The sequence below is a fragment of the Panthera onca genome, chromosome B2 (assembly GCF_046562875.1).
Source record: "Panthera onca isolate mPanOnc1 chromosome B2, mPanOnc1 haplotype 2, whole genome shotgun sequence".
In the NCBI taxonomy this organism is placed as follows: Eukaryota; Metazoa; Chordata; class Mammalia; order Carnivora; family Felidae; genus Panthera; species Panthera onca.
Window position 1 is genome coordinate 123,570,852 of NC_138343.1, and position 27,832 is coordinate 123,598,683.

Genomic DNA, 27,832 nt, shown 5'->3' on the forward strand with positions numbered 1-27,832 from the left:
ATAAATACAATTGGGGTTCACAAACCCTTAGGGGTCCTACGGCCCTATTTCCCAGAATCCACAATTGTCTTTTATATCTCCCCCTGAACTCCGTGCTCTTGTCAGTTCATCTGGAATCATCGGGATAACCGCCTTAAAAACTGACTACGGCTATGCTAGTCCGGTACCCTCACGCACACTCATGTGCTGCACTTGCAAAATCTCCCAGTAGTTTTTGCGGAGAAGCGCGGCGGGAGATTTGTGGCACCTGCAGCTCACCGTGGGACAGGCGCGCTGGGCTCCGAAGCCGCGTCTGGCCGGCAGGCAGCTCCCCAGGCAGCTCCGTGGTCACGTTGCGGGCAGACTGGCATCGCGGGTCCATCTCTGCGCATGCGCATTGCGTAGTGGGAAACGCTGCAGCAGCTCCGCGGTCACGTTGCGGGCAGACAGGCGGCGCGCGTCCATCTCTGCGCATGCGCATTGCGTAGTTGGAAATGCTGAAGCCTCTCCGTGGTCACGTTGCGGGCGGACGGACGTAGCGGGGCCCTCTCTGCGCACGCGCATTGCGCAGTTGGAAACCATGTTTCGTTCCTGCTTCTAGCAGTCCCTGGATTAGATACCCGCTCTCTGCACCTCGCAAAATTGCTGCAGTATGACCCTATCTTCAAGTGAGTAAGACAGCTTTGTGGGGTTATAAAGTGGCATTTAAAACCCTCGAAGAGGGAGCACTGCCCGTACCCTGCTGACGTTCCTGGGTGGGAGCAACGAGGCTGCGTGGGGCAGTGGAAGATGCTGGAAGCTGGAACCAAGGGCCACTGCCTGAGTGAAGAGCTGCTGGTGCTGCCAGGGGCAAGAAGCAAACGGGGCGGGAGGGGGGTGGGGGGGAACCAAGTCCCTTCGCCCCGCTCCTGCCTTCCTGCCTCTCTCCAGGATCCCTTTGGGCAGAACCCTACAGGAAGGTGGCACAGGGAAAATACGGTTTCCAGAGTCTCCGGCCAGAATCAGATTACATTAGATATAAAAGTACTTAGAAAATGGGCTATGCATTGAAAAATAACATTATTGAGGAATGCTATGGGAAATGTTACTTGGTAGTAAAGGGTTAATTTTAAGTCTAGGATTTTCATATTCTTCTCTTTAACCACTAACATGTCTATATGTGAACAAGTAGGTAAAATTAACGTTAGCTTCGTGCCTTAAACTGTTTTGTTCCAGACACTGGTACCCAGAGGAAGAGATGTCCAATGTTCTGGCTATAATGGCTGCGTATATAAGAGTACCCCTGACATGTGGGCAATTATCCTAGGCTAGAAAAATCTCATGTCGTAGGTCTGGGAGGGTCGATATCTCACACTTGCTTCTGCTCCACTAGTAGCATGGAGGAAGTTGGATTATGTCACTGGAATGCACACATGTGACATTGCTGGAGCAAATCATCATAAAAATGTTTGTGTTTGTGCTAGATATTGGTATATACGTCAACATCTTCTTTTCTTTTTTCAAAAATGTTTTATTATTTATTTTTGAGAGAGAGAGAGAGGGGCAGAGAGACAAGGAGAGACAGAATCCGAAGCAGGCTCTAGACTATGAGCTGTCAGCACAGAGCCCAGCACGGGGCTCGAACCCACGAACTGTGAGATCATGACCTGAGCTGAAGTCAGACACTTAACCAACTGAGCCACCCAGGTGCCCCTCGACATCTTTTTTAAAGTGATTTTCCCACATGCTTCCTCAAACATACTAATATTTCCATTACTATTACTCATTTCACAGCAACAAGTCTTATATTAATGTGTGGGTGGCCCACCAGAGCTCACCACTAAATTATCATTTATCTTTGAGAACCCATGAACTTCTTTTGTTTTCCAGAGACACACCCATTTTGTAGTTCATGAGATGTGCATGTATTGCAGATTATGTTGATTTGCTTACTCGACAAATAATAACCAAGGCCTTACCTACCATAGACCTGACCCAATGCTCAGTCATCAACCAAAAGGTTATGGTCCATGACCTCATGGTGGTTACAATCTATCGCGAAAGGCCGGAGATAAATACATAAATGTACAAACACAAAGGAATTCTACGAAGAATTCTAGGGAAACAAGGGTGAAGAGCATAGGAAGCTAGCGTGTAAGTTTAGAAAGGCCTCTTGAGGAAGTCATATTTGAGCAAAGACCTAAAGGATGTGATGGGTGTGTAGGTAAGTGGGAGGATTTCTTGCAGAGCCGGAAACAGAAGAGAAGTCTGTGAAATGGAGAAGAACTTGGCCCACTGCAAGAACAGTTGGAAACTCGGTCTGGCTAGTGTGCAGTGAGAGGTCTCATTGAGGCTGGAGAAAAGCCAGATCCCACATGGATTTGGATGGTATTCTGAGACCAACCGGACAATGGAGTGGTGCATGCCACTTTGACTTTGTATGAGGAAAGGATGGCTGAGCAGGAGTGAGCGGCAGGAGTTGAATGAAAGGTCCTGCAGCAGTCCAGGTGGTATCACCAGGTGTCTCCAGGGGTTGACATTCACATGGAGAAATGACGATGGCTGGACTGGAGGAAAGTCGTAAAGAAGAAGGGAAGTAGCTGTGAAATCTACTTTGGAGGTCTAATCTGCAGGACTGGTTATTCATTGCATTCAGAAAAAAAATAGTTCCGGGTTCCCAGTCTGAGCAACTGGGTGATGGCAGATGAGGAACAAAAGACAGGAAAAGGAAGAGAGACAAGAGAAAGAGTGGGGAAGAGGCCAAAACGGATGTCAGGAGTGAAGAAAGCAATCTTTAGGAACAATTATGAAATCTTAAGGCACACATCCTTTGGTGTTAACTTGCTCGGCACAAAGTCATTGCTCTAATCTCTTGGAGAGGAAAAGCCTTTGTTGGAGATGATCTGTGCCTTTTCTGAGGTCATATTGATTTAGAAAATGGCAGAGCCAGGGGAAACCACGAGCTGAATTCTTACACGAATTGGGACCGATGATCAGAATAATCCGGAGATAAACCACCACCTCTAGGCTTCATGTTCTGTGCTTTACTTTAACTGTTTGGATGTGGTCACAGGCTTTGCCAGAAAGCCTCTGGAATTTAGACAGATTAATAAGATTGTATTTGCAGGCACTCCTACCACAATCTTTCCTGTAGACTCTTAAGTGATGGCGAAAAACTTTCTACTCTAACTTAACTGCTAAGAGAAAGAAAAAGTAATCCCTCTTAACTTGATGTTCAAGGTATTTCCCCAGTTATGGGGATTGAGGCACCTGGCTGGCTTATTTGGTTAAGCGGCCAACTGTTGATTTCGGCTCAGGTCCTGATCTCAGGGTCGTGAGTTTGAGCCCCGCATCGGGCTCTGAGCTCACAGCACGGAGCCTACTTTGGATCCTCTGTCTCCCTCTGTCTACCCCTCCCCTGCTCACACTCACACACTCTCCCCTGCTCTCTCTCAAAAATATAAATAAATAAATAAATAAATAAATGTACGTCCTCAGATTTAATACTGATAGATGAACTCATTAGCTCCTACTGAGGAAGGGTAAATATGGACATTGCCAACCTGACCGTGGAGTCAGTGGCTCTAGCACTTTATCTTCATTGTCTCTGGGCTTAGGATAAATGATTTGTCACATGTAAATCCTAGCTGAAGATGCCTGCAGGTGGAAAGAAAATAAGGCAATGAGACGTTGGCTTTTGATTTACCAGAGCTCTGTTCATGGGAACAATGCTTAGCAGTTCAGAGCACAGACTCTGGGTTTGGATTCTCACCCCTCTCCTACTGCCACCAGATTTCTAGCTGTGTGATCTTACGTACGTGCATCCATACTTTGTACCTCAGTTTCCTTATCAGTAATATGGGGATATTAATTTACCCATTCCTAGGGTCTTTTGTGGATGAAGTGAGGTGCTGTTTATACAAATCTGACTATGACGTGCTATTCACGTGTTAGCACAAGCACACATACTGCGCAAGTGGGCTGTAGGTGGTGTGTGTTTGGATTGTAGCGCTTCATAAACAAACCACAGGAGGATGTAGTGACTTGATAAATGGGGCAGCCCTAAAAGCAAATGTTTGTACTTAATTCTTTCTCAAAGAATTCCTGGGTTGCGCTGGAGCTTCAACATAAAGAATATAAATAAGACTTAGCTTGCAGAAGAGTTGATAATATTTAGATCTTTGACTCTCATTTTTCACTTGTGGAAGGAATGCAAAAATCCTAAAATATGATAGCCTCTGGTGAAGTAGCTTATAGTCTTAGGGAAGAGGTGAGTACACATTCAGAAAGTAAATGAACCAAGCTGAGTGGTGGCAGTGTTGAATGTAAATAACTGCAGGTCAGACTCAGGTTCCAAACTGTAATCCCAGAGTTACAGCCCACAGCCACTTTTGAGCCCTAACAATGTACCAGAAGCAGAGCATCCTTCCAGGTCCCAGAGCAGTGGGTTATAGACAGGAGAACAGGTCTTACAGAAGAAACTGCTTTTGAATTCCATCAGACGGTGTGCCAGTGGTGGAGGCCCTACCTGGTGGGCTTTGTAGTGTAGAATCAGTTACAGGAGTTGTTTCTTTGGTACACGCTGTATCTTTTAGGAGTTCATTTTTCCGTAAGAAAGAAGACATATGCCCAAAAAATGTATCCTCTCACTCCCTGCCTAAAACATCAAAGTGCTTAGCAAAGTATATAAGATTGTTCATGATGTGGTTCCTGCTTGTTGGTGTAAGTTAGGAATGCTTTCAGCTGCAAGGAATAGAACGTTCCATCAACAGTGGCTTCAACCAGCGCTTCTCAAGCTGTGATGTATCTTCCAATCAGCGGAGCTTCTTATTAAAATGCACATTCTGATTTAGGAGGTCTGAAGTGAGGCCTGAGATTCTGCATTTTTTTTGTTTATTTGGTTTTGAGAGAGAGAGCGAGTGTGTGAGACAGGGCACAAGCGGGGGAGGAGCAGAGAGAGAGAGGGAGACACAGAATCCAAAGCACGTTCCAGGCTCTGCACTGTCAGCACACAGCCCAATGTGGATATCACACCCATGAACCATGAGATCATGACCTGAGCTGAAGCTGGACACTTAACCGACTGAGCCACCCAGGCTCAGATTCTGCATTTCTAACAAGCTCCCAGGTGGTGCTGATTCTATTGGTTTAAAACCTACAATTTCAACAGCAAGACTTTTAAAGAATTCAATTTTCCCTCTTTCATATCACAGGAAAATCTGAAAGTAGTTCCAGATTTGACTCAGATCAACAATGTCAGTGCTCAGGGATTGGCACATCGGGAACTGGCTGAAAAACCATGGCCCACAGGCCAAATCTAACCCACTGGCTATTAGAAATAAAGTTTTATTGGAACACAGCCATGCTCATTTGTTTATGTAGGACGTATGACCTCTTTCATGCTAGAAAGGCTGAGCTGTAACAAAGACCAGATGGCCCATAAAGCCTAAAATGTTTACCTTCACCTGGCCCTTTATGAAACAAGCTTGCTAACTCCTAGCTTATGCATTAGTATTCACTCAGCACCTGGGCCTATCATGTCTCCCAAACTCAGTGAGGACTGTTGACAAGGAAGAAAGGCAGGCAGTAACCGTGTCTGCAACATGGCTCCTCTCTGTCACATCCTGCTGTCCCCTAACATGCAACTCATGTGCCCCCCGCCCCCCAAGGCACCGGACTTCTTCACTGCATCTTCAGAAAATGCCAGATGTGTCTTGAGAATAGCAAGATCGCTGAATGTTTGCTAAAAACAAGGTGGTAAAGGACTGCAGCCTGGGCAGGCTGCTACAAGAGTGACACGGAGGATGGCCTCAGGTTCCAAGCTAAAGAGTTTGGACTTACAAGTCAATGGGGGACCTTGAAGATTTTTAAAGCATGAGATGAGTTTATTGTTGTATGCATATAATTCTGATAACACAATGTAGGGTGGTCTGTTGTATTAGTCTGCTTAGACTGTCATAATAAGTACCACTGACTGGGAAGCTTCAACAACATAAATGTATTCTGTCACCATTCTGGAGGCTGAAAGTCCAAGATCAAGGTGCTAGAAAATTCAGTTCCTGGTGAGACCTCGCTTTTTCTTGTAGATGACCAATCTTCTTACTGTCTCCTCACATGTCCTTCTCTGTGTTTAAGCAGAGAGAAAAAGAGAGGTGTTGATAAAAATGGTGGGCAGAGAAAGGAGGGTGAGCTGTTGGGTCCCAGCCATGTTGAAATTCCTTATAAATAAACCACGTCACCATCCAGCAAGTGGTTTTGACTCCCCCGCCCAGCAAGTCGTCCATTTGCATTCAAGAAATTCAGGTCCATTGGCACAGCAGATTTCAAGGCTAAGAGAGAAAGACTCTGTTGGATCCCTGCAGGAAAAGTAAGCAGGAAAAAAGTTTCAACGTGGAAAATGTCCTCCGGGAAAGAGAAGGAGAAAGGCAGGCTCCAGTGCAGAATGAAGAAGAAGCCCACCCTTTGGGAGGTGGTGAAGGCCAGGAGCCTGGAGGAAATATTAGAGTGGATTTGGCCCCACCTGCCCATGATGGTAGAGAGGATATGCCCAACAAGCTTGTCAATAACGTTGACATGACAGATGGAGACACAGATGATACGGAACTTTTCACGGATGACATGAGGTGGCTAAGGAGGGAATCAGGGGGCTTCAGTTGAGGTACAGTTTGCCCACTCTTATAGGAGATCCCCCTCACCGTGACCATCATGATGAGTTTTGCCTTATGCCTCCAATGCTGAGATTAGTAATAATAACCCCCCTGCTTCCCGAAGTTGCATTTTCTTGATGTGAACCTATGGTGTTATGTCATTTTTCTGATTAGAGATTCCATTTTGCCTTACTCTGGAAGTTTTTCTGTCAGGGAAGTTTCATCAACTTGCAGGAAAAGATGTTTATTACATGCTGTAAAGGTAATAAAGCAGTTTAAGAAGCAATCTAAAAAAAGAGAGAGAGAGAGAGAGAGGTGTATTTCCTCTTCTTATTGCATTAGGGTCCCACCCTTCTATCTTATTGAACCTGAATTACCTCCCTGAATTCTCCGTTTGCAAATAGAGTCACGTTGAGGGTGAGACTTCAACATATAAATTTCGGGGACACAATTCAGTCCATACAACCAATGGAAAGAAAAACTTAAGCAGGGAGACACGTTGGAGCCACTTTAAAATGCTCTTTTGACTTAATGCTAAGAATGCCAAACACCTTTAATGATACATTGTGTCTTTTGTGAGCTGCAAGGCCACTTACCACTCTGCTTTCCCTTAGTTGGCTTTGGAATTTCCTTTCATGTGTGCTTATTTTCAAGTGTGATAACCCTATCCTAGTGCCTTTTGACTATCTCTACTTCCAAATCAACAAATATTTACTATCTCCACATGATATGCATGACCCTGAGCCAGGTGTTCTGAATGAAACAACTCATGAGACTTGCACCTTGTTCTTAAATACTGAAACCAGGAAAGGACAAAGACACAACACTTATGTGGCTGTGGCTAAACTCAGACAAACCTGGGGCGGATTCCAGCTTCCCTAACTACCAGCTTCAGCAAATCATTTAAATTCTTCAAGCTCCTATTTTTCATCCACAAATAGGCATGATAATAATATCTGTCTCATAAGCTTGTTGCGAAGATTAATTAAATAATAAATGTACGGTACAGTTCCTGACACATGGAAAGTGATTGAATACAATTTAGCCTTATTGTTTTTACTGTTTTTAATATTACTATAGGGAAGAGGGTGTTTGGACTTTTCCTTCTGAACTCCCCTCTCTCCACTGCTTTTTTTTTTTTTCCAGTCTACTTTGGAACTGCAGGAGACTGTCCAGTTTTCTTTTAAAAGCAGAGAGAGGGGCACCTGGCTGGCTCGGTTGGTCAAGTGGCCGACTTTGGCTCAGGTCATGATCTTGCGATTCATGAGTTTAAGCCCTGCATCAGGCTCTGTGTTGACAGCTCAGAGCCTGGAGCCTGCTTTGGATTCTGGGTCTCCCCCTTTCTCTCTCTGCCCCCCCTCCCCGCAAATAAATAAAGATTTTAAAAAGGTGGCACAGAGAGAAAGAAGCTCTGTGAGGGTTCTCTGAGCAGAACCCTGGGTGCAGATGTACATGTACCATGGGTGACAATGTTGTGCCTTGATTTAATCTGCTTCAATTCCGTTTTCATCTTCTCATTCCTGACCTTTGAGATCCATTTGCTGTAGAAAAGGACAAAGAACTCCATTACACAGCCGCTGATTGCTCTCGAGGCATTCACTCAATAAATATTTATTCTGCAGTTTCTGAGTGCCAGGCACTGAGTCAGTGCTGGGGACAGAGCTGTGGATGTGGCAGCTCCAGGCTCTGACCTTATGCAACACAGCCCAGCCGACAGCAAACACCCAAGGGCAAGCAGAGCTCTGGAAGCCAGTGGAGTGGGACTCAGCCTAGGCTGCTAGACATCACCGTGACCTTCCACCAGGGACATCGGGAGTCTCCTGTGCAAGGTGGCAACTCTTAATTGCCCAAACTGGAAACCCAAGGTGATACGAATAATTGAAAGCATGAAATCTAAACAAAGGATTAAGCAGTAGGATACGGAAATCTAATTATATCATTGATTTTAAATTGCAAAAAAAATGTGAGCTAAGAGACAGTTTTAGCCTCTTCCAACTTTTTCTGGCCAGGAATGTTAGTTCACAAATCACAATTTGATGATGAAGGGGTGATCGTCGATATTTCCTGTGCCGTCTCCCAATGCTCAGGACGACAATTCTCAGGAAACCACCAATGGAGATTAAACTTTGAATTTGGACTCAAAATGATGTGGCATGCTTGGAGAGCACCAATTTCATCAACTGGATGGATGTTTGGAGCTGCTCCAAATTTGCTCAGTTAACAAGGTTGAGCTGGCTTCCATGAAAATGGTAGTTCTAATGGTTACAGACTCTGTAGTGATTTTATGCAAAAGTAGCATCCAGCTGCCTCGCCATCTGGCAAAGGTCTGATTGCCATCCCCTTGAGACCCAGGAAGTCATGATTCTCAAATCACAGCTGAACTTGGCTGGCGTGGGGGTAGGGGCCGAGGCCTGGCCTTAGAACTACCCTCCCACTGGAATAAGTCAGGTGTTGGGTCAGAGCCCAACCGACCTCAGATTTAGCCCCCCATCCGAGACTCATTCTAGGATGGCGAGGGCTGCCTGAAACCCCAGTTTGAAGATGTCCCAAATGGTGCATGAAGTAAACCTCCAGGATGAGCAAGGCTCAGAGTCAAGCAGGAGTCAAAAGACCTGACACATGTTGAGCACTTGTGTTTTTGCAGAGCTCTAAATTCCACTTGAATCACCTGGTAACCACTCTGCCACTGTGCTAAGTGGTTAACGGGAGGGCAGTCCTGCAAGACAGGGAGTGGGGGGAGGTGCTAGAAAAATAAGTGTCCTGGAGGGCTTAGATAAGAATTCAGAAACTGAGGTGATGATAAGAAGGCAGCACAAGTCACACGGAGGGAACAGCAGGAGCGAAGACTCAGAGGCACTGGACCTCTCTGCTGTGGGACGTCAGTCTTGGTGTGCCCACCTGGAAGATAGTGGAATAACCGGCATATACCAGGTATTAGGATCAATCCTGACCCTTGCAAGTGAGGGAAAGGAGCATCCTGATGCTTGCATGTTTCTCCTTGCCTGCTTGCAAGGCATCTCCATGCCTCTTTCCCACTGGCCTCGTACCTGTGTTTCTGCCATTAGTGTGTCCTATGAGGATGCTCTTTGGGAACAGGTGCTGGAGGCTGCCATGACTGCCCCGAACTTGGGGCAGGGAGGGGGACACAAACCGTTGCCCCCCACCATTCCTTAGTCACCATGACAGCAGGAAGGCCTGGGGTGGAAGGCCAAAGTTGCCATGCCCCTTCCCTAACCTGGCTAGAATTAGCCCTGAGATGAATGAGCCCACCTGGTCTGGGGGCAGCAGCATTGTCAAAAAAGAAAAAAAAAAAATCAGAAACTGAGACCCAGGCAAAGGTCAAGCTACATGAACAGGTGCCCTCGAAGACAGGTTAGCAGTCTGTGGGTCACCTCAACTTAGGGGCCATGTTAAGACAGTCAAGACAAATGAGAGCTGAGAGGCGGACAAAGAGGGACTTGGAAAATGATGTGGGAGACCAGAGGTGGGTTTGGGTTCCTGGTTCCTGGTTCCCGCTTCCAGGTCCATCTCAGAGCAAGAAAGAGAAAGCAGTTCTCTCCTTACCAGTTGCTGGACAACTGCCAGGTTACGGAGAGGGCTCAGGTTGCTAGAATTCCTTGATTCATGCTGCTGGGGTTAATAACTGTGGTCAGCAGAGAGAGCAGGAAGGGGATGGGTGGGCAGGCTTTAAAGGACAACAAGTCAAATGTTGTCATTTACTTGAAAGGGAACACTGATTCCATGTAGGGCACTTCTGAATTAAAAATAGGAAGAGGATGACCTCACGCTTTGGGGGAAAATGTACTTTCATTTTTACCAATTAACATTATCCCTCTCTGACTGCAAATAAATGTCCCTCCTCTTCCCATCTAGGACAACCAACTGAAAGCACAGCAAATCTGCTTCACTCTCTGTAGCTTCTTGGAAAGGAAGTGAATGACTCCTGGGTCGTTTATGAAGTTCAGTTGTACATCCAGATAGGGCGGCAGGCTGCTTTGCTATCTGACCACTCAAGGGAGTGAGGTGACACCATAGAGAAGTCACAGGGATGCTCCAAGGCCCTTCCTCACTCCTCACTGCCCAGGGCGTTTGCCAGGCTGCATAATGGAAGCTGAAGAGAGGGCATCATAGCCAGACGGTATGGCCTGCGATTCTGATACCAGCTCTGCCAGCTCCTGATTTATGAGGCTTGGGGCAGTTGATCTGTTCCCTCTCAGCCTCAGTGTCTGCATCCCTTAAAGGAAGGGGTTGTATTTTGTGATGTTGAGGAATGTTAGGGTCAGATGAGCTGATGAGAAATTTTGCTCCTCCCAGGTCTTCTCAGACAGAAACCGGGGAGTCATGGGAGACACCTTACTCTCCTGTTTCTCACTATTTTCATATCCTAGTTCTCTCTTGAATTCATCCCTTCCTCTTTCTTCCAGTTGCCCCTGCTTTGCACCAGGAGCTCACACTCTCTCGCCTGGATACGCTGGGTCCCAAGTGTCCAGTTTTACCCTCCATTTATGCACCAGCCCCATTCACTCCAACCCACCGTTAAACAACTGCCAGAGAAGAGCCATTCTGTCTTTTCTTTCTGCATCATCAGCGTTAAGCGTGGTCATCTGAAAAATGTTTGAAGAATGAAGAACTAAGTAGAGCCATTGATTAGTGTAACGATTTTTACAAAATAGTATATGAATGCGAGCTATTCTTTTTCAGCTCAATAAGCATGAATATTTACCATATAGCTGGCACTGGGCTAGGTGCTGAGGATATAAAGATGAGTTGGATATAGTTCCTGACACTTAATGACCACCTAGTGAGCAGGGCAGGCTGTGTAAGAGAAATAGAACCGATAGGAGGTGTATCTACATAGAGATTTATTTTAAGGAACTGGCTCACGCAGTTGTGAGGTCTGGCAAGTCCCAAATCTGCAGAGCAGGTCAGCAGGCTGGAGACCAGGGAAGAACTGACATTGGAGCTCTAGTCTGAAAGCAGCCTGCCAGTAGAATTCCTCAATCTTTTCTTCTTAAGGTCTCGACAGATTGGACAACGCCTACACACAATGGGGAGTAAATCTGCTTTCCTCCAAGTCTACTGATGTAAAAGCTAAAATATACCTTCACAGTGACATCTAGACTGGTGTTTGGCTTAATGTCTCGGCATCAAAGCCCAGCCAAGTTGACACATGAACCGTGCACATGGGTAGTCGCTGACAGCATAATAGATACTACTTATGTCTACAAATGGTGCTAGGTCTTTTTTCAATGAAAAATCTCTCTATGCTCTTTGATGTTTTTACTAGCGTTTGTCAGTTGTTCTTTCTGGTTATGCCGTGCATGCCACTGGGTGCTTGCTTCCAGGTGTGTCATTCAGTGCTCACGATAAAGTGTGCTGTCATCGTTTACAGACAAGAGAGGTCCAAGTAACCTATATGAGGTTCCACAGCTAATATGTAGTAGAGCTGAGATCGAGTGAAGGCCTTTCCAACCCAAGGTCAATGAGCTTTCTACTACGTCACAATACCTTTAATAAGCATTGAGCCGGGAGCCTTGGCTTTCCCCAGGGAAGCACTTATTTTGCCAGGAATTCTGTAGTATTATTAGATTTTTGTAACAGGGTCCCTCTGCATATAAGGATGTGAATCAGTTTTCCCAACTCATTTCATATTAGCTCCACGTGTGGGAGAGGGCATGATGGGTCACAACCATACTGGATCATGCTGAGTCAATCACCCCAAGAGGAAGATTCTCAGATATCATTATTATGACTGAGCTTTCTTCACACAAACACAAAAGTCTCTTTACTCCAGGCCAGACATAGGGCACCTAGCCACAGGTCTTTCTCAATAGAGCAGATAGAATTATCCACGGTAGGGAAATTTGGTATAATTAAGTGTCTGCTCAGCGTATAAGGAATATTCTGCTTTAGGGGCACCTGGGTGGCTCAGTTGGTTAAGCGTCTGACTTCAGCTCAGGTCATGATCTCACGGTTCGTGAGTTCGAGCCCTGCATCAGGCTCTGTGCTGACAGCTTGGAGCCTGGCACCTGCTTCAGATTCTGTGTCTCCCTCTCTCTCTCTGCCCCTCCCCTGCTCACTCTCTGTCTCTCTTTCTCAAAAATAAATAAACATTTAAAAATTAAGACAAAAAGAATATTCTGCTTCAAACTTATGAAAATGGGGGTGCCTGGGTGGCTCAGTCAGTTAAGTGTCCTACTCTTGATCTCAGCTCAGGTCTTGATCTCAGTATCATGAGTTCAAGCCCTGCATTGGGCTCCATACTGGGCAAGGAGCCTACTTAAAAAAATAACAAAGTAAATAAACAAACATACCAAAATTAAGTAGGAAACGGAATGCAGATAAAAATATGCATTGTCTCTGGAGCTCCAACCTTCACAACAAAAAAGGACGCATGATATAGACATGGGAATTCAGTGACTATTTACTTATGGCCCAGGAAAGGCCAAACTCTGTTGACATTTCAAGGGAAACAAAATGAGTAAGACGTGGTCTTCTACTTCAAAGACACAAGGAATGGGGAAGAATGGAAGAAATAATATTTCTTGAGTGACTCTTATATGGCAGTCTTTTGTTCTAATTGAATCATTATTACCATCCCACCAAGTAGGTGGTACTGTCCCCTTTTTGGAGGAGGAAGTGTGGTCTTGGCAAATGAAAGACTCGCCCAAGATCTTACAACTAATACATACAGTAAATAGTACAGCCGGGGTCTTCATCTGGATCTCTCTCTAAATCCAGCGCTCATGTGCCTTAGCCTGAATCACACTGCAAGGAGATAAAACAAATATGCAGACCATTGCCACTAGCAAAGAAACATAACATTAAGAAGTGACCAAATGCAGGTGGAAGAATCAGACGTGTTATTTGAGATGGACTTTAATACAATAGACGGTATCTTTCAGGTGGAGATGAAAAAAAGAGCATGAGCAAGATTTGGAAGAAAAACTAGAAGGTTGTGGAGGATAAGAGTTACACAAGTTTTCTCAGGGCTTTAAAATCAGGATGAGCATTTTAGAAGGGGTAACTAATATGGATTAGAACAGAGCAGATTGGAAGAAAGAGAGACCAGGTGGGAGATCCCTGCAAGTGCTCTCTAGAGAGCCAGCAAGAATGGAAAGGGTATCACAGAGGGAATCATGGGTGATGCTGAATTGATGTGATAAGCCAATGGGTTCAGGTTGCTGCAATGAAACCAAATCCAGGTGATGGATAGGTAGAGTAGGTAAGCATCATGAACTAGAGGTCTCAACGGAGATGAAAGGAAAAGCAGAGGGAGAGAGGAAGGAATGGACTTTGAGAAAAAAGTAGGGATTTCAGAATTTGCCATCCTGGAAGTGAAGCATATCTGAGTTGTGGCCAAGTGTAAGACGTGGCCTTGCTGGGGTGTGGCTGAGATAGAATGAAAACAGTGCTTGTCTGACTGGAAGATTATGAATGTGGAAGTCACCGTGAAGGCTGGCAATGAATCATATGGAAAGGAAGTCAGTACTCTAGAGGCTGAGAGCTTTGAAGAAAGTGAGAAAAAGTTCTCAGAATTGGAGGCAACTGGGACCCAGATGCAGAGAGAAACAGAAAAGTTAAAGGTTTACCAGGAGTCAGGAAAAAAAAAAATTGTCTAAAAAATGGATAGTGCATTATCTGTCAATCATATGAAATATTTCCTTAAGAAAAAAAAATGCTCTCACTCCCAACTTAAAATTAGGAAAAAGATTTAAAAATAGGCATTCCCGTAAAGAATTATATTTTTTGTATTTGCTGTCAAGGAATGTCAGAAGAGGCAACTAATGCTGTCAGATCAAACTGAAGTGTCTTACTGTCATCTTTCCTTGCCTGTCCCGTGACCTACCCAGTCACCCTAAACCCAGTGAGAAAGAGAGTGATGGAAACTGAGCAAATTCTCTCCCAAGTTTGTTGAATCAGTCACTTGCCATCACTGAAATGAGCTTGCATGTTCAAGGACGCCCTACCCGCCCGTATCACTTGTGATGTCAGGTTGAATGGGCAGAGTGTTGGTCCCTGTGCTGTGCAAGAAGACACACAGCCTCAGTGAATAACTTCTAATCTGCATGAGGTATAAAAGGAAAGTCTGCCCAACAGGGTACCACGAGCTGCATTCCAGCCCCATGACACGGCATCAGGTTCCACGACTTGGTCAGCAATTGTGCTCCAGTTGTTGCCTCCATCAACTACAGGGTTTTGCAAGCCTGGAAGTTCCACCCACCCGGAGCCACATTGCTGAAGCTTATCTGGCATTTGTTCGTGAAGAGCTCATTGCACTGTCACACGTTCTCTGGTTTAGACTTGATTCAATTGTCACATAACCCGGGGGGGGGGGCGGGGGGGGGGGGGAATGAAGCGCTCTGAACACCAGTCTTTGTGTCATTTTAAGTTTTCTATTGTTAGTGCTTTGCCTGCTGGGGAGTTCCAGAAAGTCTGCTTGACGATTATGGGGTGGGGCAGGGCCAAGACGTGAGTGGTAAAGCTGTCGGTTATAGACTGAGGAAAACAGTCCTGGTTGCTGGCAACTGGCCAGATTTGCCTGCTTTGTGCTGACATCAGAGTCTTAGTTGGAAGTAACCTTAGAGGTCAGTGAGTCCAACTGCTTGTTCAAAGCAGCATAGTTAGAATATGGACTTTCAGGATCAAGGAACTGGCTGTTTCCATGGAACAGCTTAATGGCTGTGTTACCAACCTGAAATCTAAATATTGGCCAATATTTACGGAGTGCCTACTGTATGGCAGGCAGGCACTGTGCTGCTTCTTTATTTATTATTATTATTTTAATTTTTAAATGTTTATTTATTTTTGAGAGAGAGTGAGCATGAGTGGGGGAGGGGCAGAGAGAGGAGGACACAGATTCTGAAGCAGGCTCCAGGCCCTGAGCTGTCAGCACAGAGACGGATGCGGGGCTCGAACCCATGAGCCGTGAGATCATGACCTGAGCCGAAGTCAGACGCTTAACCAACTGAGCCACCCAGGCGCCCCATGTGCTGCTTCTTTAAATGCATTCTCTTGAATAGCCCTCTCGGCAAGCCTGCAAGGTAACTGCTCCCATTCCGATTTTCCAGACGGGAAACAGGATTTGAACACACATGAGTAGAACAGAGCCTGTGTCCCTACCGCTTATATTCCATGCTGGCTCCCAAGGCCCCTATGTGCTCTTTTAGGGCACAACATTCATTTTGAATTATCTGAACTTTTACCCCTCGGCCTTGTGTAACTCAAAAATTCTGCCAGCTGCTGTCTGGGGTGACATAAATCTATAGCTTCTTTCACAATAATATTAGTAATACCAACAAAATAGTTTTTTAAGTAATTTGCAAGCATGTTAGTTTCATTTCTTTTCACACAAGTCTTAGAAAATGGATACAACAGGGGCACGTGGGTGGCTCAGTGGGTTAAGTGTCGACTTCGGCTCAGGTCATGATCTCACGATTAGTGGGTTCGAGCCCATATTGGGCTCTGTGCTGCCAGCTGAGAGCCTGGAGCCTGCTTCGGATTCTGTGTCTCCCTCTCTCTCTGCCCCTCCCCAGCTCAGGCTCTGTTTGTCTGTCTGTCTCTCTCTCAAAAACAAACAAACAAAATGGATACAACAGGTAGCCTATAGTCAAGGTTACTCATAAGGAGTCAAAACAGATCATTAAATTCCCTAAGCCACAGCTGGGAAAATGAGGAGTCCAGGAGCCAGACTCTGGCCTTCTAATGTTGAGGCTAGTGGTTCAGAGAGTGTTTTGCCTGGATAGGGACCATGGGCACCATCTGGGAACTTGTTTAAATGCAAATTCTCAGGGCTCATCACAGGCCTGATAGATCAGAGACTGTGGGGGTGGGTCCAGCAATCTGTGTTTGAACAAGCCCTCCAGGAAACTGGGGTGCACATTCGAGCTTGGTCCTAGACCCGTGCTTCTTCCATTGCCCAGCATGGTGGCCAGGGCACCACCCCTCATTCTGAGCTCTGCAATGACTACAAAGAGGAAACGGTGGTCTAGCAGAATCTTTTGTACCTGAAGTGAATTTCCTCAGGATTTTCTTAATATTATGCTTGAGTGTCTCGGTGTCAGAAAAACAGGTCTCAGGCCCTAAAGATGACATCAATCAAAGGCCACCGAATTTAATTTTTTTCTACACGACCTCAAGGATGGCAATCCTACGAAAGAGAGATTGTGGGTTTTTTTTTTTCTACTACTTACAAAATGACTTTTTCTTGAAAAATTTTTTTAAGTTTATTTATTTGAGAGAGAGAGTGAGCATGAGCAAGAGTGGGGGAGAGAGAGAGAGAGAGAGAGAGAGAGAGAGAGAGAGAGAGAGAATCCCAAGCAGACTCCACACTGTCAATGAAGAGCCCAACTTGGGGCCTGATCTTACAAACTGTGAGATCATGACCAGAGCTGAAATCAAGAGTCAGATGCTTAACCCACTGAGCCACCCAGGCGCCCCCAAAATGAATTTATCTTACCTCCACAATATTGCGTTTGTGAAATACAACCACATCATAATCACAAATGGCTCTTAGAGCATTTGGGTTTTGATAGGATTTTGCCTATAATCATTAAATAAAGGAAATATTTTTCCAATGGACTGTTTATTACACCAAACAATATTCATCAAAATGTTAGATCCAGGATAGTCATTTGATGACTAGTGGAGTATATGGGGCCCAGGAAAGTGGACAATTTGGACAGAAAGTTGAGAACTGACAACTGACCAAGCAAATGACCACCAGTAGAAATATCACTTATTCAAAATCAATATTCACTGGAACGAATGCACTGCATAGAGCACAAGAGCATGGCTTTTGATGGCAAATGAAGCTGGGGTCCAGCCATAGCTTTGCTGCGTACTCTTTATAGCACGTAGGGCACATTACCTTCCTGCCCTCAGCCTCACTCTATGCATCTGAAAAATGGGGATCATAGTCCCACACAGTGATATCCTGAGTATTAAATGAGCTTAAACATAAAAAGCACTTAAAATCCACTGACTAAAACAGAGTGAATACTCAAAAACTATTATCAATTAACTTTATGCAGTAAGTATGTATATGTTCCAGGCATGTACTAGATCAGATGCCAGAGGTGTAACAATGACTGTCACATGATCCTTGCTTGCTGATCCTTAAGTCTGATCCTCTCACTTTATTCTGGAAAAGTCGGTTTTTGGTTTGTTTTTAATGTAGCATTCGGAACATATCCAGAATTTACCATATAAATTCTGGCTGGCTTGGCCCCTGGTATAGCTTTTTCCATAAGTACAATATTTTAACAAATCTAAGAAGCCGTCATTGAAAGATGCATCATTTTGGGTCTGATTCCAAAAAGCACTGCCAATCATAGCTGGAAGATGCCATCGATTGGCAAAAACTCCCTAATTTCAATTCAAAAGGTGAAAAAAAAATCTCTGTTTTAGAACTAATGCAATATGGTATTTTCATTTCCCCATCCGCAAAGAAACCTTCTGCCTGGACTATGTGTGTATATGTGTTAACACGATGGAGGGGGAAGCGGCTCATGAGAAAGACATTTCACAATAGACCAGAACTGGCTTTAAGGGAAATGTACCAAGCCAGAAAATAAGTAAAATATTGGTGTGATAGATCCTGTACTCAGAGAACAGTCAGCTCCCCCCCCTGGCTGTGTGCCCCATGATAAGGACTGCAGCCAGTCAGTCAGTCAAACATACATTTATTTGGTCCCTACTATTTGCCTTTCACTATTAGGCAAATACCATCTATTCGTAGGGGTTCACATTCTAGTGTGAGAGACATGAAAACAAGGTAGATCAATGGTTTCAGTAGAGTGAGATATGCACAAAGTCTAGAAATAGTGCAAGGAAAGTGATTCCTTGGGGGTGAGGGTGGGACAGTAGCGAGTATGTATGAAAGAAGGATTTCTTTTTTTTTTTTTTTTTTAGTAAGAAAATTAATATTTATTTAGAAGGAGAAAAATAATCATAACAAAATTTTCCAAAGAGCTGATAAGTTCCCATAAAATTACAAAATTGTCTTAATGTCATTTTTTAATAATTATCTATTTGCCATAAATCCATACTTGGTTCTATATTTTGGGCTGCATAATTTTGACTCCCTCTTCATATGACAATACTATTGTAATATCGCTAATTGCAATGAGAATAGAAAGATCACTAATCTTTCCTCTAGAATTATTGATTGAAATTTTCTTTTTTTATTTTTATTTATTTATTTTTTTTGAAGGAAAAAAAAAAAAAAAAAAAGAGGTTAGAGTGGGAGAGAGCCAAAGCATAAGAGACTGTTAAAAACTGAGAACAAACTGAGGGTTGATGGGGGGTGGGAGGGAGGGCAGGGTGGGTGATGGGTATTGAGGAGGGCACCTTTTGGGATGAGCACTGGGTGTTGTATGGAAACCAATTTGACAGTAAATTTCATATATTAAAAAATAAAAAAAATAAAAAAATAAAAAAAAAAAAAAAATGAAAGAAGGATTTCTGAGAAGGCTGTGTTTGAGCACGCATTTGAAAGATAGCCCAGAGCTGAAGGAGTAGTTAGTGACAGTAATGGAACTCGCAAGAAGGTGTGAGTGTCATTATGCCTCTCCTAACAGTATGCCCTTCCTCAGCAGGACAGGACCAACCTAGGGAAGAGCAGTACAGGTTTCCTTCCGCCCAATACAGTGACTTTGCAAGCCCGCACAAAGTACCTCACTATTAAACACATCCACAAAGACGACAAAACTAAAACAAAAACTTGCACAGGCTGGGTACTTTTTTTTTTCCACGCTTGCCTTTTTCAAGAGCAGCATTAGGACTGCATCTGAAGGAAAAGTGGAGATACTCTTTTTCTTTCTAATTCTCCATATTTTTCTCCACCAGAGAAATAAAGGAGAAAAATACATTGTGTCACAAGATGAAGAAACCAAACTCGTCATGAAGTTGGTAGAAGATACAAGTAAGTCGGAGAGGTAGAGGCGCAGGTGTGATTTTTCTCAAGCAGGGGGCTGGCTATGCATTCAGGGATGGTCTGTGTTAGCCGAGAGTGTGTACAGAATTGACTCTGCTTTTCTCTGGACACTGACTCAACGTCTCCTTTCTGTCTCCAATGAGCACTGACGGTGCAGTAGTCAGTCAGATTTTATTATTCGGAGGGAACTCTGGCCAACCTTGACACTTCCACAGGAATTCATTTCCTTGACCCTGCCAGCGTGTCACTGCCAACACAGCGTCCCTCCTCACATGGCGGTATAGATTGGCCCACAGTTGAGAGCTGCTCCTCCCTGGTTTCAATTTAATAGCTGTCATTCATCAAATCGCCTTCTTCCTCCATCTGCCACCTACACCTCATCTACACTCTGATAACACACCAGATAACACCAGTTTGATCACAGTTTCGTGTACCAGGGCAACCGTATTGCCGATGACTCGTCTCTGGACTTTCTGGGATTTCAGGCCCAATGTGTCCACAAAGAATATATGCATAGCCCAGGCTCTCTCTGAAATAAAATCCTGGATCGGTTGCACAATTCCCTGGAAACGAATTGTGGCTAATCAGAGATAGGAAAGAACATAAGATTATGGTTTCAATCAAGGAGACCTCACCCCATAGAAATATCTTTGCATGGAGATCATGAATGCACCACCAAAAAGGTGGTTTCCTCTGTGTAGGGCGTTCTCAAGGCATCTTACCCTATTCTGAGATGATAGGTATTTTGGAAGGATCCAAAGCTATGAAAGAGGAGAAACATAGGGGCACCTGGGTGGCTCAGTCAGTTAAGTGTTCGAATCTCGGTTTCGGCCCAGGTCATAATCTCATGGTTTCATGAGTTTGAGCCCCCATATCAGGCTCCATGCTGACAGTGGGGAGCCTGCTTGGGATTCTGCCGCCTTCTCTCCCTGCCTCTCCCCCACTTGCGCTGTCTCTGTCTCTCTCAAAAATAAATAAACTTAAAAAAAAAAAAAAAAGAAGAGAAACACAGAGGAGGGAAGTTTGGTTTGTCTTTATCAGAAACTGTTTTAATTTAAACCAGAGAAAAGCCAGCCCTTACCACCTTCCTCATTATTAAACCCACTTAGAAAGTTGCAAAATCTCATTTTTTAACACACTTTTGCTGAACCAAAGAATGTAGCATGTGATGCATCGATGGGATTTAATGCTCAAGTCAGACCATAAAGAATTATTTTATATACATAATTAATATACTTTTGTAAAGCAAAAAGAATTCTATTTTCATCAGGAGCTTTTCTTTAAGCTGGTGCCAAAATTCTTCTGTGTCTGATGTAAGGTCACCCCATTTCACAACTGGGAGCGCTGGGGAAATAATTGGAGCCAGAAAGGATAGGGCAACCATTGGTTTCCAATTTGTGTGTAATACATAAGTAAGTCACCTCTGTCTCGTTCGTGCTTCCTCTGGCTCCACAGAAGTGGTGGTAGGAAGAAAATTACCGTGGAAGGAGTCAAATATGAGGGATGACTCTTCCCCTTCCATCCCTTCCCTACTTATGCTCTGTGACGTGCATATCACTTTTCCCATCAGGCAGCTTCTATGACTCCAGGACTGTGGGAGTAACCCCCTCCTATCAGCCCTAACAAAATGTCATTCAGCAAACTGTAAGGGGAATATCATCATGATGTGGAGTTTCAAGTAGAAAGTATTTTTGTTTTGTTTTTGAGAAAAATGCAGATATTGTGTTAAGAATTAAAAGAGTCCAGGGGCGCCTGGGTGGCTCAGTTGGTTAAGCGTCTGACTTCAGCTCAAGTCATGGTCTCACAATTCGTGGGCTCCAGCCCCTCACTGGGCTCTCTGCTGTCAGCAAAGCCCCTACTTCAGATCCTGTGTCTCCCTCTCTCTTTCTGCCCCTCGCCTGCTCTTTCTCAAAAGTAGGTAAACATTAAAAAAAACAAACAAACATGTTTTTGGGTACCTGGGTAGCTTAGTCGGTTAAGCATCCGACTTTTGGTTTCAGCTCAGGTCATGATCTCACCGTTAGTGGGATCAGGCCCTACATCGGGCTCTGCACTGACAGCACAGAGACTGCTTGAGATCCTCTCTCTGCCTCTCTCCCCATTCCGTCTCAAAAAAAAACTTAAAAAAAGGTTAAAAATTAATTAAACGGTTCATACATTTTGAGATTTCATTAACATATTCTTTATTAAAATATTAATATTTTCAAATGAATCATTGAACATATACCATATTACATTGAAATATTTAAATTATATTCACGGAAAAGAGTATGTATGGATCTTTTTTTTTCCCCATAAAGAGCACTCTGAATAATTGTGTCTTTTTCAAAACGACCTAAAAGTATAAAATTGTAACCTTTTAGAGATTGGAAAGATCATAGACATCACTTAGCCTATTCTGTTTGTTTTCTATACAAAAATTGATCTATAATTTAAATGCCTCATTCAAAAACAACCAACCAGACAGTGGTAGAGGGGCACGTTGAGGAATCATTCTATCACATCATGACATTCCTGGATCAACCACATGGATACGCGATCCTGAGTCACAACAATTTTACAATATATTTGGAATAATAGAGTCTAGGGATCTGATCCCACATAAATACAATTTGCTAACATTTTCACGGACATTCTAAAGCAGCAGGATCCCAACTAGCAATTATTTCTTCATTTTGTACTTTTTAAAGTGTCTAGTCTCCCTCATTACTAACTCTGGCATTACCCCTTATTATCTAAACAAATACCTAAGCTTGACTCACAGTAATGTTTCTTTCCAGCATCTGTTTTCATGCTTCCTCTGGCCATCACTCAGTTACCACAACACCTTCCAAATGCAGTACTTTGATGAGTACAGAGAAGCTTGAGCACCAAGAAGAATACTTTTCTGTCCAATTAGGAGCAAAAATTTTGGGGGTGCCTGGGTGGCTCAGGTCTGACTTCAGCTCAGGTCATGATCTCACGGTTCTTGAGTTCGAGCCCCGTGTCAGACTCTGTGCTGACAGCTCAGAGCCTGGAACCTGCTTCAGATTCTGTGGCTCCCTCTCTCTCTCTTCCTCTGCTCACGCTCTCTCTCTCTCAAAAATCAATAAATTTTTTAAAATACTTTAAAAAGAAGCAAAATTTTTGATGAATTCCCTTCCAGAGTAACAAATTCAATTATTTACCCATTGATTCATTTAAGAATTCTTTCTGGGACACATCTCAACCCTCAGGTGCTGGATTACCTGCTGTGGAGAATCAGAGCTAAATAAGACATTGTCCTTGGACTTGTGGGGCCCATAGTCTGGTGAGGCCAAGATGTATACACTAGGCACTGTGGATACAGGGCAGAGAAAGCAATAAACAGATATTAGCCAAGTGCTCTGGGGAGTAGAGGAGAAGGAGCCATATCTGGGAATCATAAGGAAAAGCTTTGTCTAAATATGCAAAATCCAATAAGTGAGGACATCAGGCCCTGGAACTCTTCCAGGAACAATTTCATCCCCTACAATGGAGAAGACACAGCTGAGAACGAGCATCTGGGCATTCTGACCAGAAGAATATCAACCATCATTGCCACATCCCCAAACAGAATAGAGAGGTGGGTCTCAAGATCCCTGGAGTAGGGATAGAAGGTCAGAATTAGAGAGAATGCTCTAGAGAGAATCTACCAGAGGACCAACCCAGACATCTGTAAGCCACTTGAGCAATAGTCACTAGACAGCTTTGAAAATACATTCTCAGCTGCTCACGCAGGCAGGCAGACCAGCCTAGACTGACTCTGAGAGACACATCAGGCACAGGCGCTTTCTAACATTCTAGATACATTTTGGTCAGAGGAGTAAACTGTCACTTTACACAGCTGAGGTTGAGGCATAGCAACCAGCATTTTCTCTTTACTGGAGCTCTTGCAGCACCCAAGCCAGTGTGCTCTCCCAGATCTGCACATGCCTGAGAGATGCCCGAATGGTTATATTGACTAACTCTCAGACCCCTCAGACCTTGTTGGGTGCCTCTCAGGGCTAACACTAGGGTGAGGACAGCGAGGCACATAAGAGGCAAAATACAGGGAGATGCTCACTGCCAAGAACCCACCCTGCACTTGCACCATCTGAGAGAGTGCTACCTGAGACCCACCTCTCCCCAAAGAGTGGCATCCAAATTCTAACAGGTGGAGGAAATTCTATGACAGGTAGATACTTGACATCTACTGTGGGACAATGAGTAGTCTGGTCAATTTCCCAAGGATCTATGATTAAAATTTCCCATTGACCAAGAACCAAAGGCTATAGTATTCCTAATGCCTGGTCCAAACATGGATTTTCTGATTTATTTTTTTTAAAAGAAAGATTTAATTCATCCCTTAACTAGCCACCTTCCACAAGCCCCTTTCCCTCTCCCCAACTGAAAATGCATTTCACAGCCCCTGCTTGCTCTGTTCATTGAAAACAGAGATTCAAAATATACGCCCTCTGAGAAAAGATTTCCATGTAAGGATAGTTTTCTAATTCTGTTGTGGCTTAAGCCTTGGTTGTAACACCTGAGTCCTGCTAAGGAGAACCAGCTCTCATGTTCAAACACAATTTTAGGATTAGTGCACACCTATCCCAATGCCCTCTGGCTCATTCTCTGGAATGAGGCTTGAAATTGGCAATCATTTTTATAAACAGAGTGATAACCGCAAAATAGTCAACAAATGAAATATATGGTTTAACAACTACATAATCCAGAGAGAAAACATAAACATTATTATTTTCATAATACATCTGATTTTTTCTTTGTGATCCAATTTGCTTTAACTTCATTATTTTTCCTTTTTTTTTAAAAAAAGAAGGTGAGTATGATCATAAATTTGTATCCATGTTTGTCTTTTCATTAAACTCTTTTTCTTCTATCTTCATTCCCACTAAAAAAGTCCTGTTTGGGAAAGAGGAACAAAATAATGGGAAAAATTGTTTACAAGGCAAGAAAGATGCGTTTCCTTTATATAGTAGTGCTACTTCAAAAGAAATGGGCAGACTTTCCTCAAAGGACAAAAGAGAGAGAAATAAGTATGCTGTATTTCACAGAATCATGCATTTTTAGACACAAGATGAATTACACCTGAGACAGAGTACATTCTTTCCTTAACACGTAAGTCATAGCTTCTCACGGAACCTTTTTTTCAACACAGCTGAGGATGAGCCCTGTGACAAGAAGTCCCCTCTTCTTCGCTCCCAAGCGAAGTCCATTTGCCACCATTTGCAATATCTCCTTTCACTGAATCCCCACAAAAATTTTGTGAGGTGGGGTAGATATTTTAATCCTATTTTGCAGATGAGAACACCGAGACTCCGAGGGTTAAGGAAACTCGTTCCAGGGCCCAATTTTTGTTAGTAGCAGCGCTGGGCTTTGAACCAGGGGGTGTTCTGAATGCAGGTCCACACTTGTCTTCATACAAACGAGGCTGCTTAATCCAGATGATGACTGCGTTTATTATGATGATTATGCTCAATGGTGATAAACCAAAATTATGTGTAGCCAACACGTTATTTCTGCGTGGTTGCAAGAGCAACCTCATCCTAGAAGCATTTACCACTTTGAAAAGACGGCTTTGTGAAGATATCGATGTTGTGGCCAATTCTGTAAGGCTCACGATCAGCAGGAGAGAAAACTGGGGTGTGGGCAGACATGGTTGTGCTGGCAATTCTGTCTACTTCCAGTTCTATCTCTTATCCTTCTCACCTATTCTGTGCCCTGGGAGGCTGACCTCTATGAACTGCATGAAGGCTGACCCTTCCTCCCGCTCTGGGAATTGGTTCAGCCACAGAAGTCTCTGGCAGGGGGCAGTGGGTGGCAGGCGATTATACTTTGTATTTTTCCTCCCAGCTGCCCACTGGCCTGAGGGTTCGCAGAGACTGTATTCCTGCTCAGAGGACTACAGTTTGCCTTCTTCGGCTTCAGCTCTCTTTCTGTCTCTCTCCTCTCCCTCCTCCTTCCTCTCTCTTCCTCTCTTCCTCCTCTGTTCTCCCTTTCTCTCTCTCCATCCTTCCCTCCTGTCCTACCCCCCTTTTCTCTCACTCTTTCCAAGAAATCCCTCAACCCCCTTGAATTCGCTGGCTGACAGTGGTTGCTCAGCCTGGGGTTCCCTTAGAGAAGAGCCTGAAATGAAGGCTGTGTACCTGTGTGTTTGCTTGGGCATGTATCTCAGGGGGCAGTTGTGAGAGGTGGGGCGAGTGAAGGTGAAGGAAGTAAACCCCAACACAAGGATGAATTCTTGAATTGGCCACCGCTGTCGTCAGTTGGTGCTCAATCCCTCAGAATCTTCTGAGGAATCTTATGGAATGTATCCCAGAGCAGTCAGCTAGGGAAGAAATAGGGAAGTGGGCATCAACTGGCTTCCACTCCCCCCTCCTCAAGGGTGGCACCCTGGCACTAACTCCCCATCTCCAGGCAGGGCATACCTGAGTGCCAGGCAGCCCAGCCGCTGCATCAGAGAAACCCCAGCACAGGATAAGAGAGGCATCGCAGAGCAGGTCGGCGGCAGAGAAGCTGGTAGAAGCCCGCATGGAACCCTTCTCTGTGGTAGTGGGAGGAAGGAGGAGGGCAAGAGGGCTAGTGGAAATGGCGTCCTGCTTGTGCTAGCTCTGGAGCTCTTCATCACCCTCTTGTTTTGTTTGTTTGTTTTTACTTAACCCCACCGCTGACTGTAAATGGTTCCTTCTTTAAAATCTCCACTGCCCCATATGGTACATGTGCTTCCTGTTATAACCCTGTCCTGCTTCACTGGTATTCTGTGTCCTTTCAAGCCTTCCTTCAGAGACGCCTTCCTCTCCTTTCCTCTCTGTTCTCTCACAGACAGTAACTCCTAATGGTTTTATGCTCCCCTCTTGTAAGGGCTGGAACGTTTATATTCTTTTTGGAATCTCAGAGTGTCACCCTATTTCGAAATAGGTTTTTTTGCAGATATAGATCATTGTTAAGATGAGATCATTATGGAGTAGGACAGGGCTTTAATCCAATATCACTGTTGTCCTTGTAAGAAGAGAGGAAACGACACAGACACAGAGATGCAGGAGAAACAGCCTTGGAATATGAAGGCAGAGAGATACGCCTATAAGCCAAGGGAAACCAAAGATTTCCAGCCATCCACCAGCAGATAGGAGAGAGGCATGGAACAGATTCTCTCTCCGAACGCCCAGAAGGAACCCACCCTGCCGACACCTGATCTCACATTTCTAGCCTCCTCCAGAACTGTGAGAGAATAAATTTCTGTAGGTTAGGTCACCCAGTTGTGGTCATTTGTTATGACAGCCTTGGGGAACCAGTACACACCTTGATCAACGCTCTCCTTCCAAGTCCCACGGAGCTCTACAAAGTTTCATGTTCCATTTTCCCTCGGCCCATCAAAACATACCTGTCATGGGTTTATCCTTCAAGGCCATAGCCTTTACCCACTGAGAGTACGTGGGTAGACTGAGCATCTAGCTTCACAATTAGCTAACATGATGCCCAGGGGCACAGCCTATCTCTTCCAGTTAGACTCTACTCTCTGCTTAAGGAAGCACTTTAAGAACCCTTAATGGCCAATGAGAGGAGAGAGATATAAGCCACTCCTTGAACCATACCCTGCAGGGCACCAGTCACCCATGTTCTGGCAGCTTGAGTTGAGAGGCTCAACTAGTGTGGAGACATCCTCAAATCCAAATACCTGCCCCCCCCCCATTAGTTACCCCAACAGGAGCCACACAGACTACAGGTACACAGTCCACTGCAGAGTAAATGTGTGGATCAGCCAGGCTGGGAAATAGACACCACGGTGTTTGTCTCCTGTAAGCACCCCTTTATACACACTTGCTGCTCATTTCCACACCTGTCCTCCTTCTGTGCCTTCCCTGGAACTCTGCTCCACCATATGATTAACCCTACCAGAAGAAGAAAAGGTCCAGGGTAAGAATATGCCACAGGCTTCCCTTGGGTTTGTTTCTTAGATGTCGTTCTTTAGAGGAAACATCAGGCTAAAATGAAGCTTTGCTTGCCACAGGTTTTGTTTTGTTGTCTTGTTAGTGTTTGCATATGGCGGAGAGTGGAGACGTAGCCCCGTACCTCTCTGCTGCTCCACTCTGTCTCCACAAGCGTGGATTTGAGAGATGAGCTCACTCACTCCTGTTAACTGGGGACCTGGAGGAAGGTATGAGCCTACTAGAGTGTTGGTCTTCTCACCCTTGGGCTGGGGAGAATGCCTCATCACAGTGTGGTATGAGGACCAACCAAAGACATGTAGCTATGGTTTTACAGAGTGGCAGGTGCACAGCAAGCCCAGGGGACC

General features: G+C 44.5%; 1 long non-coding RNA gene and 1 pseudogene across 2 annotated transcripts in view; both read left to right on the plus strand.

Moving 5' to 3' along the window:
- The first annotated feature begins 339 nt into the window (after positions 1-339).
- The window catches only part of LOC144616276 (uncharacterized), an 82,136-nt gene continuing 54,643 nt past the window's right edge, over positions 340-27,832 (plus strand). The window contains exons 1-2 of one of the 2 annotated variants that reach the window (XR_014137673.1): positions 340-647; positions 19,455-19,530. This is a non-coding gene — a long non-coding RNA (uncharacterized LOC144616276). The remainder of the gene's footprint in view (positions 648-19,454; positions 19,531-27,832) is intronic. The other variant, XR_013555421.2, reaches the window with a different exon arrangement.
- LOC132668032 (protein BEX5-like) lies at positions 2,517-7,635 on the plus strand (annotated as a pseudogene).